Source organism: Tenrec ecaudatus, chromosome 8 (genome assembly GCF_050624435.1).
Source record: "Tenrec ecaudatus isolate mTenEca1 chromosome 8, mTenEca1.hap1, whole genome shotgun sequence".
Lineage (NCBI taxonomy): Eukaryota > Metazoa > Chordata > Mammalia > Afrosoricida > Tenrecidae > Tenrec > Tenrec ecaudatus.
The window spans coordinates 89,130,775-89,145,940 of NC_134537.1; the positions used below are offsets into that span (position 1 = coordinate 89,130,775).

At 42.7% G+C, this 15,166-nt stretch overlaps 1 pseudogene; it reads left to right on the forward strand.

The window, feature by feature from the left end:
- The first annotated feature begins 14,277 nt into the window (after positions 1-14,277).
- LOC142455022 (large ribosomal subunit protein eL6 pseudogene) lies at positions 14,278-15,166 on the forward strand (annotated as a pseudogene).

The following is a 15,166-nucleotide window of genomic DNA, read 5'->3' on the forward strand; positions in this document are numbered from 1 at the left end:
AAGACTCAAAGCTCCAGGGCATCTAGCAATTACTCATTTCAATGATCACACTGCTTCTCTATGCCTGCCCTGGTTTCTACCAAGAAGAGAAAAAGGATCCCATTCGGTGACTGCCTCTGGCACAGGTCAGCGCTCCTGCTGCTGTCTTGGGAATATTTGAGAAATCCATGAGACCGCCCACAGTGCCAGAGACACCGGTGTCTGTGAAATCGCTGCCGGTTCAAGGCAGACGCACTGTTTCTGAGTAGAACTGTGGGCCAAAGAATTCTCAGTGGCTGTGAACTTTTGAAAGCAGCCGCCAGTCTTTTCTTGCAAAGCAGTTCGAATGGATTTGAACTACCAACCTTTCCATTAGTAGCAAACACGTAAACTTTTATTCTACCCAGGGACTCCTATTCCCCTTCTTCCTCCTCCTCCTCTTTCCCCCCACCTCCTCCTCCTTCTTTTTTTAATATCAATAAGAGTTTACTATTACTCTCCAATATATGTCTAACAAATATGTGGTACCAAGTAGGCTATATGTTAGGTCTGAAATCACACAATATAAACAAAAATGCACAGATTTACTGCTGATTTCAATGGTCCCCCCAAATCTGTAGTTTTGGGTAGCTAACAAAGTAAAATTCAATCATAAACTAATAGAGCAGAACCTTATCACCAGTAGTGTGTATACATCATTGAGTACACAGCAACCCCCTCCAGAATCTTACAACTCTAAAAACATTTCTAAATGGCTTTATTGGCACATAAGCCATGTATCATACAATAGTTCACTCATAGCAGGAAGAGCTCACAATCAATTTTAGAACATGCTCTTCTTTCTTGCACTGATTGTTATTGGCTCCCCATTGCCCCATAGCCTTCCCTGCCGTGTCCCCAAGAAACCATTAATCCAGTTACTGTCTCTACAGACTTACCTATCCTGGGTTTCATCTACAGAAAACATGCAAAAATGCCTGCCAAAGCTAACAACAACAACAACAAAATAAGGCAGAGAAAAGCCCCAAGCTAAAGAAAGAAGAAAAATTTAAAAACTAGAACAACCTCAAAATGGGTCAACAGCGATTAAATGATAAAGGGTTAAAATATAATGCGACTGCATCTGCCATAATCCATATTTCCAGTGCACTCTGCACGATAGCCAGGCTACTCACACCCCTGGTCCATGGAGGGAATTCCCCGGACCTTCACTCACCGTATTTCCCGTCACTTTTAAAACCTCAAACAACCTTTCAATGAGTCAAAGGGATGCTGAATAAGGCATTGCATTGTAACCGACCTGAGCCTATCACGATCAGCTTACGATGCTCTCTCTCTTACAACACGGCTATTTGGGTCCCTCCACTGTGGTCAGAAGGGACTCACTGGATGTGCAATCTATGTTCGGCCCTGCTAATGGATTTTGCACTTCCACTTTCACCCATAGCCTCCCACAAACCAGGTGTCCACAATTTCTCTGATATCCTTCCCTCCTTTGAATTTATATTATATTATTTACAATCCTTGGATCATACAGGCTGGTGTGTTTTCCCTGTGGCTTACTTGATGCCTCACTTAGAGGGCTGCTTATTTGAAGACAAGCCTTTAAGGCCTCAGATGCTGTTTTTTCTGATAGCCTGGCATTATATAGTTTCTTCATCATATTTTGCTACAGTGATCTCTTCATGTGGGTGAGCAACAAGCCTATCTTCAGTGATCTCTTCAGGAGGTCGAGCATCACGCAGAGTCATATAATGAGAACTAATTGTTCTTATATTGGGGCCACAATTCAGTGTGAGACCCAAATCCATTCATACATCTATGGCTTATCTGCCTCTCTGGTTTACATCATTGTCAGCATTTTATTTTAGAGAGCATTATCAATCATCTGGGGCATGTGTTAATTCTATTAATAGTGACATTAGTTTGGCCAATATCATATAATTTAAAAACCAGTCTAGAAAGCGAAATAATACAAGTATACAAGCAAACATGAATTATGGACTTGTACAGATCAAACTCCTAGGTGACTGGACACCATTTAAACAAACAATGGGGTTGGCCCCAAGGCAAAACTTTCAATAATATTCAACGACAGTGTCAGAATCACAACTAACAGATTGAAACATATAATAAGAAAGCAAGGAGGGCATCTGTGGTAGTTCTGGCTGAACCCCAGAATAATGGCCAGTTCTGAACCTTGGGACAGCAGTCATCTGCTTCTCCTCACAGGACGGAGTTTCAACCACAGCCAAAGGGCTACGGGTGAGAAGAGCCAAATTCTCTTATTGGGGTTTCCACATCAAGCCCTTTTGGTGTGGCCTATGACGGATGCTGTAAGCCTCAAAAGAACAGAGTCTAAGTCCCGAAAATCTATATAGCACATGGCTGGGGTCACCAAGGGCTGATAGGAACAGCAGTAGGTCAAAAATGTCTAATTAGGAGCATAGTACCAGGCCTATTCTCCCCTTGCCTTCTATGTAAGTATTGGTAAGCGTTCTTCCCAATGGGAAGTTGCTCCTTCCTTTTTCCTTCCAATAGAAAGAAATGTCCATTGCCTTCTCTGAGATGCGGGTGCTCCCGTGTCCACATCTTGACTTGAATCCCCAGGAAGGGCCGCTTATCACTTGGGCAGACATGTCGGTTTATTTGGGGTGACCTTAGCACACTTTTGTATGGCAGCCACTGAAGGGTTATTTCCCTCTCCCTTGATCTTGAAAAACTGACCCAGATGCAGGGAGAGGGGTTTTAAGACGGACAGCTAGAGGGGGCATGTTTACTTCATGGACCCTAGGCAGTCTCTCTACCATGTTGCTTGGTAATGGGATTAGCAGATTTCATGACCTGGGAACAGAAGCCTGCCTTCCTCCTAGTATTGATCCTTACACTAGTGGACTCTTACAACATTTCTCCTTTTGTGATTAACTAGCTTCACTCGGGAGAATGCTGTCCAGGCCTCTCCACGTCAAGAGGTGTTGCATGGTTTCATTGCTGTTTTGGGGGAATATATAGTATTCCGTTGTGGATATGTACCAGAGATTTTTTAAATCCATTCTTCTAGTGATGAGCATTTGGGCTACTGCAAGCTTCTTGTTACTGGTCTGTGCCCAGCAGAGTCATTGCCGGGTTCCATGGTATTTCTATTATCAGTTGTTTTAAGGATCACCATGTCTTTCCACAATGATTGTGCGTGTTTACAAGCCCACCCCCAGTGTATGAGAGTTCCAATTTCTCCACATCATCCCCAGCACTTGTTGTTGTCTGTTTTTTTGAATTGAGCTATTGTGGTGGGTATAAGATGATCTCTCACTCTTGTTCTCATTTGCATCTCCCAGGTGGCTAGTACCCTGAGCGTTTCCCCTTGTGTGTGCTAGCCTTTCAGTGCTGTGGCATTCTTGGTGAATCTTCCACACATGTCATTTCCTCACTTTTGAATTGAGTGTTTCTTATTGAGTTGTTGTAGAATTCTATAAATGTTAGTAATTAATCCTTTGTCTGGAGGAGTCATCTTTCCTGGATTCCCTGTGTTTCCAGTTGCTATCTGTGCCTATGTATATCCTCTGGTCTAGCCAGATTTGCAAGGTAGACTTGAGATCATGATAGTGGGGGGGAGGAAGCATTTAAGAACTAGAGGAAAATTATGTTTCATCATTGCTACCCTGCACCCTGTCTGGTTCATCTCCTCCCCACAACCCCTCAGCAAGGGGTAAAGCCCTTTCTTATACACATATAAGTATCTATGAATTTGTTTCTCTAGTCAACCCGGACTAACACAAATACCATTTCTACACTTTTCTATCTTCAAGTTGACATGAAATTGCATAACTACCACACATTTGAATTGTGGTGCTGGAGAAGAATATTCAATGTACCATGGACTGCAAAACAGACAAATAATCTGTCTTGGAAGAAGTATTCCCAGAGTGCTCTTTACAGGCAACGATGATGAGACTTCATCTTGCATACTTTGTATGCCTTGTCAGGAGAGACTAATCCCTGGGGGAGGATGTCATGCTTGACAACATGGAAGGTTATTGGAAAAGAGAAAGGCCCACATCAAGATGGATTGACCCAATGCTGCAGCAAGGGCTCAGGCACAGGGGCAAGTGGGTGGATGGCACAGGATCAGTGCTTCCTTAAAGTGGTGCACAGGGTTACTGTGGGTTGGAACCAACTTGAGGGCACCTAACAACAACAACAACACGTCATCTATTTTGTCTTCCACTGCGTATACCTCCTTTATTATATTTGGTAGTCATGTATGCCCTGCAATAGGGCCTTTACGTTTGTCCCAGTTTTCACATCGAGGATCCTGACAGCTCTGGGGTTTACATTTAGCTCTCTACTCCATCTTGAGTTTGTTTTTTATGCAAGGGGGGAGGTGTGGAGTCTGTTTCATTTTTCTACAGATGGAAATCCAATTTTTCCAGCACCATTTGTTGAAGAGGGTGTCCCTTTCCCATCTGATGATTCTTGGTCCTTTGTAAAAACAGAAAAAATCAGTTGTCTGTCGATGGATGCTTTTATTCCTGGCTTTCTGTCCCGTTCCATTGTCTATGTGTCCACCACTATTCAGTGCCAGGGTGTGTTGGCTACTGTAGCAGTGTAACAGATTTTGAGGGTGGGTAGTGCAAGACCTCCTTCTTTTTGAGAAGTTCTTTACTTACTTTCAGCCCCTTCCCTTTCCATATGAAGTTGGTAGCTTTCCATTTCTTTAAAGAATGATGTTGGCATTTGTATCAAAATTGCAATGTATTTATAGATTGCTTTAGGTAGTATTGACACTGTCATAATATTAAGTCTTCCTGTCCCTGAACATAGGATATTCCATTTGTGTAGGTCTCTTTGTTTCTTGTAGTAATGTTCTGGGGTTTTCTTTGTACAGGTCTTTTGTTTATTTAGTTAGATTTATTTCTAGGTATTTCATCTTTGGGTAGCTGTGGTAGTTACATAATCTGTTGTAAATTTCAGGCTTAACAGTTAAAGGGGTGGAGTTAAGCCTGTCTGTCAGGTTGCAGCCTGATAATCTCATTTAGAGGCGCTAAGGAGACAAAGAGCTTGCTGGAGGTGGGACATTGGCTTACTCCCTGTGAGACATTCCTGTAGAGCCCGGGAGCTGGAGGAGCCATGTGGAAACCCCTACCAGCTTCCATTGCCACTGGATCCACAAGACTCTCTACCCACTGGCCTGTGATCTTCCTGCATTCGCCATCATTGCATGTGTGGCATGAATCTAAAGAGGAATTTACAGACTGGCATTGGACATATGGGCTAATATCAGACTTATGGGCTTGAACTGGACTGGGCAGGGATGTTTCTTAATATACAACTACTCTTTGATATAAAGTTCCCTATTACACACATATGAGTGTCCATGAATTTGTTTCTCTTGTCTACCCAGACTAACACAGTAGCCATTGTAAATGGAATGAATTTCTTGATTTTTTTTTTTTTTAGCTCTCTCACTGGTAAATAAGAATCCAATTGATTTCCACTTTTAATCTTATATCTTGCTACTTTATCAAACCCCTCAATTGTTTCCTAAAGTTTTTTTGTGGAGTCCTTGGGGTTCTCTGTAAAATCGTGTCTTTTGCAAATCGTGAAAACTTTATTTCTTCTTTGTCCAGTTCTATTCCCGTGATTCATTTTTATTGCCTCATGGTTCTGGCTAGGCTTCCAACATAATGTGGAGTCAGAGCAGTGAGAAGGGGCGCCCTTGTATAGTTCTCCTGTTCAATTTTTCCCCAATGAATGTGATATTAGCCTTTTTGCCCCCTCTGGTATATGAATTTTATTATGTCGAGGAATTCACTGTCTAGTCCTATCTTACTGAGTGGTTTTATTAGGCATGGGGCTTGGATGTTGTCAAATGCTTTTTCTGCATCTATTGATATGATTAGGTGGTTCCTATTCCGTATCTCCCTTTTGTGGTGAATTACATTGATTGTTTTTGAATGTTGAACCATCTTTGCATCCCTGATATGAATCTCACTTGGTCATGATGAATAATTGTTTTGATATGCTGTTGGATTCTATTGGTCAGAATTTTGTTGAGAATTTTTGCATTCAGTTTTCGTTGTAGGGTCTTAGCCTAGTTTTGGAATCAGGATTACGTTGGTTTCATAGAATGAGTTTGGAGGTTTTTCTGTTAATCCTTTTTATATTCGTGACAGTTCTTCTCTGAATAGTTGGTAGAATTAATCTCTGAAGCCAACTGCTCCTCGGATTTTCTTGTTTAGAACTGTCTTGTTGGCTTTCGCTAGATCTTCTTTTGTTTTGAGTCTATTCAGGTGTTCTACATCCTTCTGTGTTAATTTGGGTAAATGGTGTGTTTGTAGATATTTGTCCATTTCTTCTAGATTATCAAACTTGTTGGAGTACAGTATTTACTTGTACTGTGTTATTATTCCTTTTATTTCATCTTTATCTGTTGTGATGTCTCCTTTTCATCCCTAATTCTAAATATTTGCATCTTCTCTTTCTTTTCGTTTGTGAAGTTCGTCAATTTTGTTTGTCTGTGTGCATTTTGGTTTGAAATATATATGTATATAAATACAAATCATTTTATTGGGGGATTATACAGCTCTTATCACAATCCATACATGCATCCATGTGTCGAGCACATTTGTACCTTTGTTGCCATCATCATTTTCAAAATCAGCTTCTTGTCTTATTGATTGTTTCCATTGTTTTTCTCTTTTCCAGTGCACTTACAAGTATTTCTGCTCTAATCTTTGTGATTTCTTTTCTCCTGTTGTTGGAGGGTGTGTGTTGTTGCCCTTGTTCTAGTTGTTGGCGGTGTTGTTTCCAGGTGTGGATTTTGGATTTCTCCTCTTTTTGCATGTGTGAATCAATTGCTGTAAATTGTCCTCTGATAACAGCTTTTGCTATGTCCCAGTGGTTCTGGTATGATGTGTTATCATTATGCGTTGTTCCTAGAAATTTCTTAATTTCACCCCTTATTTGATATATTAACCAGTCATTTTTAAGTAATATTTTGTTTAGTCTCCAGGTGTTTGTCTTTAGGTTCCTGTTCTCTCTATTGTTCATTTTTAGCTTTCTACTGTTGTGATCTGAGAAAATGGATGTTAGGATCTCAATGTTTTTGAATTTGCTGAAGCTTGCCTTGTGGACAATATTTGATCTATTCTAGAGTATGTACCATGTGCTCTGGAGAAGAACACATGTTGTGGTGGTGGTGGGTGGAGTGCACTGTGTATGTCTAGGATGCTGAACTGGCTGATTGTGCTATTTAGCTCTTCTTTTTCTTTATTGAGTTTCTTTCCTGATATGTCTTTCTTTGAGAGTGGCTTGTTGAAGCCTCTTAGTCTCCTTTGTTGAACTATTTATTCCTGTTTTTAATTCTGTGAGAATTTGATTGATGTGTGTTAAGAGTCTTTTGTTGGTTATGTATGTTTATTAAGGTTATAGCCTCTTGGTATACTGTTCCTTTCATCATTATGTCGTGTCCATTCTAATCTCTCCTTACGTTATTGCCTTGAGGCCTATTTTACCAGAGATCAATATTGCTACACCTGCCTTTTTATGGTTACCATTGGCTCTGTGGATTTTTTTTTGCTGTCCTTTAGTTTTTAATTGCCTTTGAATTTAAGGGTGTCTCTCGTAGGCAACATATATATGGGCTTTGGTTTCTACTCCAGTCTGTTACTCTCTTGATTGATATATGTGATCCATTGACATTCAATGCCATTATTAATATATGTGGGTTTGCTGTTGTCATTTTGCTATGCTTGTATTTGGTGTCCTTTTCTTTATACATATTTTGTGTGTGTGGTTTTATTGGTGTTCTTGTTCCTCCTATACTTCTATCAGGGGTACCCCTCCAAAAAAAAGCACCACTGGGTGGATCTTTCATAGTGCACATTTTCCCCACTAGACGAGCATTGAGCAACTCGCTCTGAGTTAGTGCACCCAGTGGCATCACCTGGGAAGGTTCTCTCTAGTCACAGTGATTTTTTTTTCATAGAAGCAGTTTGCTCAAACCTCATTTTTTGTGATGGCCGATTTAAGAGAAGAGTGTGCGACTGTGAAAAATTATTTCTAGCTCTGGAAAAATGCCACAGTTGTGATGTTGAACATAGCTTACAAAGATAGTGCTATGGGGAAAACTCAAGTGTACAAGTGGTTTTCTTGTTTCAAAAAAGGTGAAATATCGATTGATGACAAGCTTTGTTCTGGACATCCATCAACTTCCCAATGGATGAAAGTGTTGCCTTGTAGGACATTTGGAGTTCCTTCCATCAGGTCGTCCTGTTAATCAAGCTTTCTATTTAGAGATTCTGAGAATATAGTGTAACAGCGTATGACAAAAAAAAAAAAAAAAAAAAAAAAGGCCTGATTTGTGGCAGACAGGAGACTGTTTTTACCACCACAACAATGCAACTGTTCATGCAACCATCTCAGTGCGCCAGTGTTTGCTTGTTTTTTTGTGGGAGTGGGGGCGGGGATGGCATACCTATCTTTCCTAACGCATCTTGATCACCTGAACTCACTTGATGCAACTTCTTTTTGTTTCTGCGAATGAAGAGGGACACAAAAAGAGCGATTTGACAACATAGAGGAAATGAAGAAGAAAAAACAAGGGAGGTGCTGTCAGCCATCCAAACAAATGAGTTTGAGAAAATGTTTTCAAGAATGGAATTGCAGATTTGACAAATGCATGAAGTATAATAGAGAGTACTTTGAAGGTGATAATGTTGTTTTGGAAAACACCTTAAATACATAGCTTTGGGGAAAAAATGACATTATTTTTGGGACCCCCTTCACATGTTGCTTTGACTACTGCTTTCATCATGGTTTCTGGGTGGCATTGTCCTTTCTGTTGACCTTGAGGTTTTCTCCTGGTGTAGATTCTCTGTCCATAACGATCTGGTTAATATATTTTGTAATGCTGATCTTGTTTTAAAATTGTTCTTCTTTCCTTGTTTAGAAATATCCTTATTTCTCCCTCATATTTGAGGGATAATTTTGCTAGGATTCTCGGTTGGCAGTAATTTTCTTTCAGCGTTTTATATGTCAGCCTATTGTCTTCTTATCTTCATAGCTTCCATGGACAAATCTAAGCTTACGCTTCTTGGGTTTCCTTTGCAGGTGACGGCTTTGTTTTCTCTAGCTGCCATTTGGATTCTCTCTTTCTCCTTGAAATTGGATATTTTGACTACAATATGTTGTGATGTTTTTCTTTTGAGATCTAGCCTATTTGGAGTTCTCTCACCTTCTTGAATGGTTATCGTCTCCTCTTTTGCAGTGCTGGGGAAATTTTCTTCCATGATTTCTCACACTATTTTCTCTGCCATTTTTCCCATTTCTTGTTCTTCTTGATAGTGTCCCATATCATTCTCAGGCTTTTTCATGATTCTTTCTCCTGTTTTGGTGTGTTGTTGGTTGTTTCTCTCATTGATTGCATTCACAGTAATTGTCTTTGACCACACGGATTTGATTTCCCCCTTCTCTCATTCTATTCCTCAGGCCTTTTGCTATGGTGTCTAATTCTGTTGCTTAATTGTTTGTATTCTGGCATTCCTTTTGGTTTAAGGATTTCAGTTTTTCATTTTCCCCCCAATGTTCTCATGAGCAGAATCTTGATAGGACCCGAACATCACTCTTCTGAATTTTATGTCTTGTAGTTTCATGCCCTCCTCTTCAGGGTGATTTTCACGGAGTGATTTTGATTTTGGATGATTTCCATTTTTGTGTGTGTTTGTTTTTCTTGATTTCTCTAACTGATCATGGTTTCCTGCTGTTTCCTTGCCATCCGCATAGTACAGCTTTTCATGATATGAGAGATAAAGGGTCATGTAGAGGTAGTTGGCTCTGTTTCATTTTGTGGTAGAAATCAAATAGCAGTTGGGAGATATACGATGGTGAAATGGAGAAAAGGGAGAGAGTTAGGTAAATGAGATGGGTAGTGAGGAAGAAGAGTGAGAATAAGATAAAAGTAATAATAAGCAGCTTTCTGGATGGCAACAAATAATGGTGAAATGTATTTTAAGAGAGGTAATCAGTATTAATAAATTCTACTGAATTATATTTTAGGGCAATAAATAGGGAGTGCAGAAAAAGATAATGGGTGAGTGTGCTGGAAGAAAAAGAACCAAAGACAAAAGTCTCCAATGTGGCTGTAATTTAGGTTGTATGGAAATGTGAATGCAGGTGTGCCAGGGAACTCAGTGTGGGACTGAGAGAGCCCTTGTTTGGGTGAGTTTGCAGGGATCTAAAGGACTGTCTATTGCAGTGCTTCTCAACCTTCCTAATGCCGCCACCCTCATGTTGTGGCGACCCCCCAACCATAAAATTATTCTCATTGCTGCTTCATAACCGTAATTTTGCTACTGCTACTAATCAGATAACCCCTGCAAAATGGTCGTTCAACCCCCCCAAAGGGGTCGAGACCCACAGGTTGAGAACTGCTGGTCTCTTGACTAGGAGGAATGGGTATTATCAGGAGGGTGGGCCTGACCCAGAAGAAGGCACTGGAAAAGGGAGTGAGAGAGAACCCTAAAAATATGAGCCTACTGTAAAAGAACAAAAGTACAAGAACCAAAGGAAATGATATCAAGTAGAAGATAAAACTGTGCCTGTGTGTGTGTGTGGGGGGGGGGGTCCTCCTCTTTGATAGCATTATTTTGTGAATACATGTGCTGTGTAAGGAAGTGGGGCTACTGAGGGGGCGGGCACCAGAGACTGAAGCAGGAAAGAAGGAGGCAGGGAGGGGAAAGGTGAAAAGTTAAGCTTGGGTACTGATTATGTGTGCAGCAAGCTGCCACACAGAGCTATCTCCCAGATGCCAGTGAGGTGAGAGGTTTGACTGGGCTGGGGTTCACAGAAGCAGCTTGTCAGTGGTAAAGAGGGAGCTACTTATTAATCTGCAGTGAACAATTTCACATGCTTCTCACCCAATCAAAAGGATCCTACTTCTAGATATGGCTGACATCTGTTGCTCCCCCAACTCACAGCGCCTAGCAACAAGGATCAAAGCCCCTTTTGAATTTTCTAATCCCTAACCGGGATGGCTGCAAATATTTATGGGACTACAGAGCCTCGTCTCAGGCCGCATAGGGTAGTTATAAGTCAGAGTTGATTCGCTGACAGTTTGCTTTGTGTTTTGAGAAGGGACAGAGTTCTCAGAAAGCAAGGTAAGCATGAATTTACTTACGCTTGTTTACTAATCTGTAGTGAAGTCAGAACTGACTTGATGGCCGTGACTTTGAGGGGTTTTTTTTTTAGTAAGCTCTGATTCCTTCTCCACCCTTCTACCTCCACCCACCCCTTCCCACATCTGTAAACCTACTCACCAGTGTGAGTCATACAGAAAGCACATTCGTAAAGAGACACAGACAAGGTCTGAAGAGGACAGGAGCAGATGAGTCTACCAGCCCAGGAATGCAAAGGATTGCTGCAATAGACAACGCAAGACTTCTCCTGGATTTGGACTTTTAGCCTCTGTAATTGGGAGAAAACAATCTTCTGTTCTTTAAATCCATCCACTGTGGTATTTCTGTTACAGCTGCACTGAGACATAAGGCAGACTTCACATTTGTCATTGACAGAGTTCGTTGAGGCCAGGGGACCCTTGTGCCCAGGCTGTGAGTCTTACACATATGAATACAGATGGCCATAGTGATCATGTGACCTGACCATGACCAACTATGGAGGACCTGGTCTTCTGGCTCCTGCGTGCAATTACAGTGTAGAAGTCAGAGTGACTGGTGGATTTTAACCCCTGACCTGGTGCTTAACAGCCTAGTGCTTAACCCACAGCACCACCAGGGCGCTCATATCTTTAGCAACTGCACACGCACACACACACACACACACACATTATTACGTGTGTGTCCATCGAGTCGATTCTGACTCATGGGGACCCAGCAGGACAGGATAGAACTGCCCCGGTAGCTCTCTGAGATGGTAACTCTTTAAAAAGAAGCAGAAAGCCCCATCTTTCTCTCTCAGATAAGTTGGTACTTTCGAACTACTGACCTTGAGGTTAGCAGCCCAAGGTGTCATCACAATGCCACTACATGCAGTTCAATGAACAATGACTAGCCAAGAGAGGAGAAAGATACTGCTTTGGTGGACAGCATGTCAGGAGTCCTGCTAAACCAGAAGTTCAGCATTTAAACATTTGATGCTATATACGGTTTTTTTAATTTGCATACAGGATAACCATCATTTGTGAAAGTGTTTTTGTGTATACGAATGTCTATGTGGGTATCAGAGAGAGAGAGAGAGATGGATGAGAATTCATAATACATGATTAAGCAGGGAAACTAAGTCAGTCAATATACTAAAGCACGCTGCCCTCTCAGGTGGAAGGGGATACATGTTATTTTGTGTTTTTATATCATCTTCCCTACACTTGCCTACACTTTCTAGAATAAAGGTTGATTTATAATCAAAGGAAAAGGGTAAAGGGGAGTTTGAGGGCTAGCTCTCAAACCAATGGGTCAAGCATGAATACAAAACTGTATCTGAGAGTTTCAAGCCTGAAGAAAATCCCACGTTTGGGAGAGTGGGTGGAGCGGATATTTGGTGCATTCTGGAATGGGATCATCCTGACCTACTTTGTCTTCACAGGTCTCCACACACTCTCCTGAAACAGACATGTGGAAAGAAACTGGGAGGAACATTGCTACCTCTATCAAGTGCCTGCCAGGTGCGTTGGAGCAGGAGCCTTGTCCTCGCAGTTTCTGTTTCTCCTCTGCCCAGTGTGCCAGACACTGCCCTAGTGGACACTGCCCTCATAGAGTTTCCTTCCTGGGCACTGAAACGAAAGCTCTACAGACAGAGGCATGATGAGCACTGGGTGGGGACACAGAGGATGTGTGAGACAGAGACAGGATCCATGAGGCGTGGAGACTCTGGGCTGACATACAAAGATGGGCCAGGCCCATGGTGCAAAGAGTGAGGCCAGAGACGCGTGGAACAACAGGAAAAGAGGGTCTCAGGTTGGCAGGAAGTGGGCTTTTTAAACAGAGAGGAAACCTTTTGTGACAGTAGGGGCCTGTGAAGCCAGGGGGTCAGTCATGTGTGTCCAGATTTCACAGGCCAAGGAGCTTGGGTTTTATTGGGGGATTAATATAAGTCCTCTAGAAGTTTTAGGCAGGGAATTGATGGGATCTAATTTGTTGTCTTTTTAAGTCACCATTCTTGAGCTGAAATCAGGGCGAGTAGAAGAAAATGCAGTTACTTCCATGGATTACTGGGAAGTGGGTGGAGTCAGATTCAGGGCAGTATATGTCACACAGGTTATGTCTGTGGAACCAGCTGTGGCAGACTATGTGATTGTGTGTCTGTTTACATACTGATTATGTGAGCCTGGGGAAAGTTGGCAGTTGCCATACCTGGAGGAGTTGTTGTTGATCTTAATTTTACCTCGCATACTTCTTTTCCCCACTTATATACAATTGACATGGACATGTCTTGTACAAGGACTTCCACTGGCTAGTGCAGGTGAACTTCAGGCACCTTCTTCTATGGCCCATAGAAGAAACAGTTGTAACTGGGATGGTGAATATGAAGAACTCAGGAGATGCTTTGGGTAGAGCTGTGAGAACATGCCAGTGGATTACAGGTGAAGGGTGAGGGCAAGAAAGGCATCAAGCAGGAGGGTTTGGATTTGATCTGAGTCTCCAAAAGCATGGTATGTGGAACACATCGGGGGTTGTCAGCATACACATGGCTTTGGAAGTCCCAGCATGGAGTGGGTCACTCAGGAAGAGATTGCAGGAGCTGAGAAGGGGAAAGTACAAGGCTAGCTTGAGGCCATCAGTCTGGGGAGACTGGATTGGCAAAGGGGCCGAGAAGGAATGGATAGGACATGGAGAGTAGAACTCATATCATGGAAAGTAAGGGAATATTCCAACCAAGGGGGAGGGGTCACCTTAGCAAATACCACTGAGCTGAGAAATCTCTCAAATTGCATTTCTGTTTTTCTGAATGGGGATCTTTTCATGAGAAAGAGGTCATTTGTATTGTTTTTCTTGTGAACTTTTCTTTCGGTGTTTCTATTAGGTGTTCTATTTTTATTACTGAGTGCGTGCATTTTTTAGATTAGGAACATTATGCTCCTCTTTGGGAAAACCTGGCTGCTGAGATCATGGCTGTCCCTGAGGTTATGTGAAAAAGCAGAATTTTTGGTTCTACAATCACAAGAAAATAAACTTTCCCAACAACCATATGCACTTGGAACTCTTTTCCAACCACACTCGGGGGAAAAAAGCAAAGCTCAGCTGACATCTTGCTCCCAGCTCCTGAGAGCCTGAGTGGAGGCCTCAGATGGCGGGTGAGAAGGCTGAGCAGAACCCAGGCACCAAGGAGAAGAAGCCTGAAGTCCAGAAAGCAGATGCCAGTGGCCACGTTAAGGCTCAGGGGCAAAAGCCCAAGAAGGGGAAGCCCCACTGAAGGGGAAGCCCCATTGCAGTGGAAACCCAGTCCTAGTCAGAGGAATGGGCCGGTATTCCCGCTCCGCCATGTATTCCCTCAAGGCCATGTGCAAGAGGAAGTACTCAGCGGCCAAGTCCAGGGTTGAGAAGAAGGACAAGGTCCTGGCTACTGTCACAATGCCAGTCGGCGGTGACAAGAACCGTGGGACCCGAGTGGTGAAGCTGCGCAAAATGCCTAGGTATTACCCTGCGGACGACGTGCTGCTGAGCCAAGGCAAGAAGCCCTGAGCCAGCATGTCAGGAGACAGCGCGCCAGCACCACCCCAGGGACCGTGCTGATCATCCTCACAGGAGCCACCGAGGCAAGGGAGTGGTCTCCCTGAAGCAGCTGGGCAGCGGCTTGCTGCTTGTGACTGGACCTCTCTCCCTCAATCGAGTTCCTCTGCGCAGAACACACCAGAAATTTGTCATCGCCACCTCCACCATAGTTGATATCAGTGGTGTGAAAATCCCCAAGCATCTCACAGACACCCACTTCAAGAAGCAGCAGCTGCGGAAGCCCAGACACCAAGAAGGCGAGACCTTTGACGCCGAGAAAGAGAAATACGAGATCCCGGATCGGCGCGAGGCTGAGCAGAAAGCCGCGGACTCCCAAGTTTTGGGGAAAATCAACGCTGTTCCCCAGCTCCAAGGCGACTTGCGCGCTACCTTCGCGCTCACAAATGGGATGTATCCTCACAAATTGGTGTTCTAGATTCTTGCAAAGAACTTAATTAAATAAC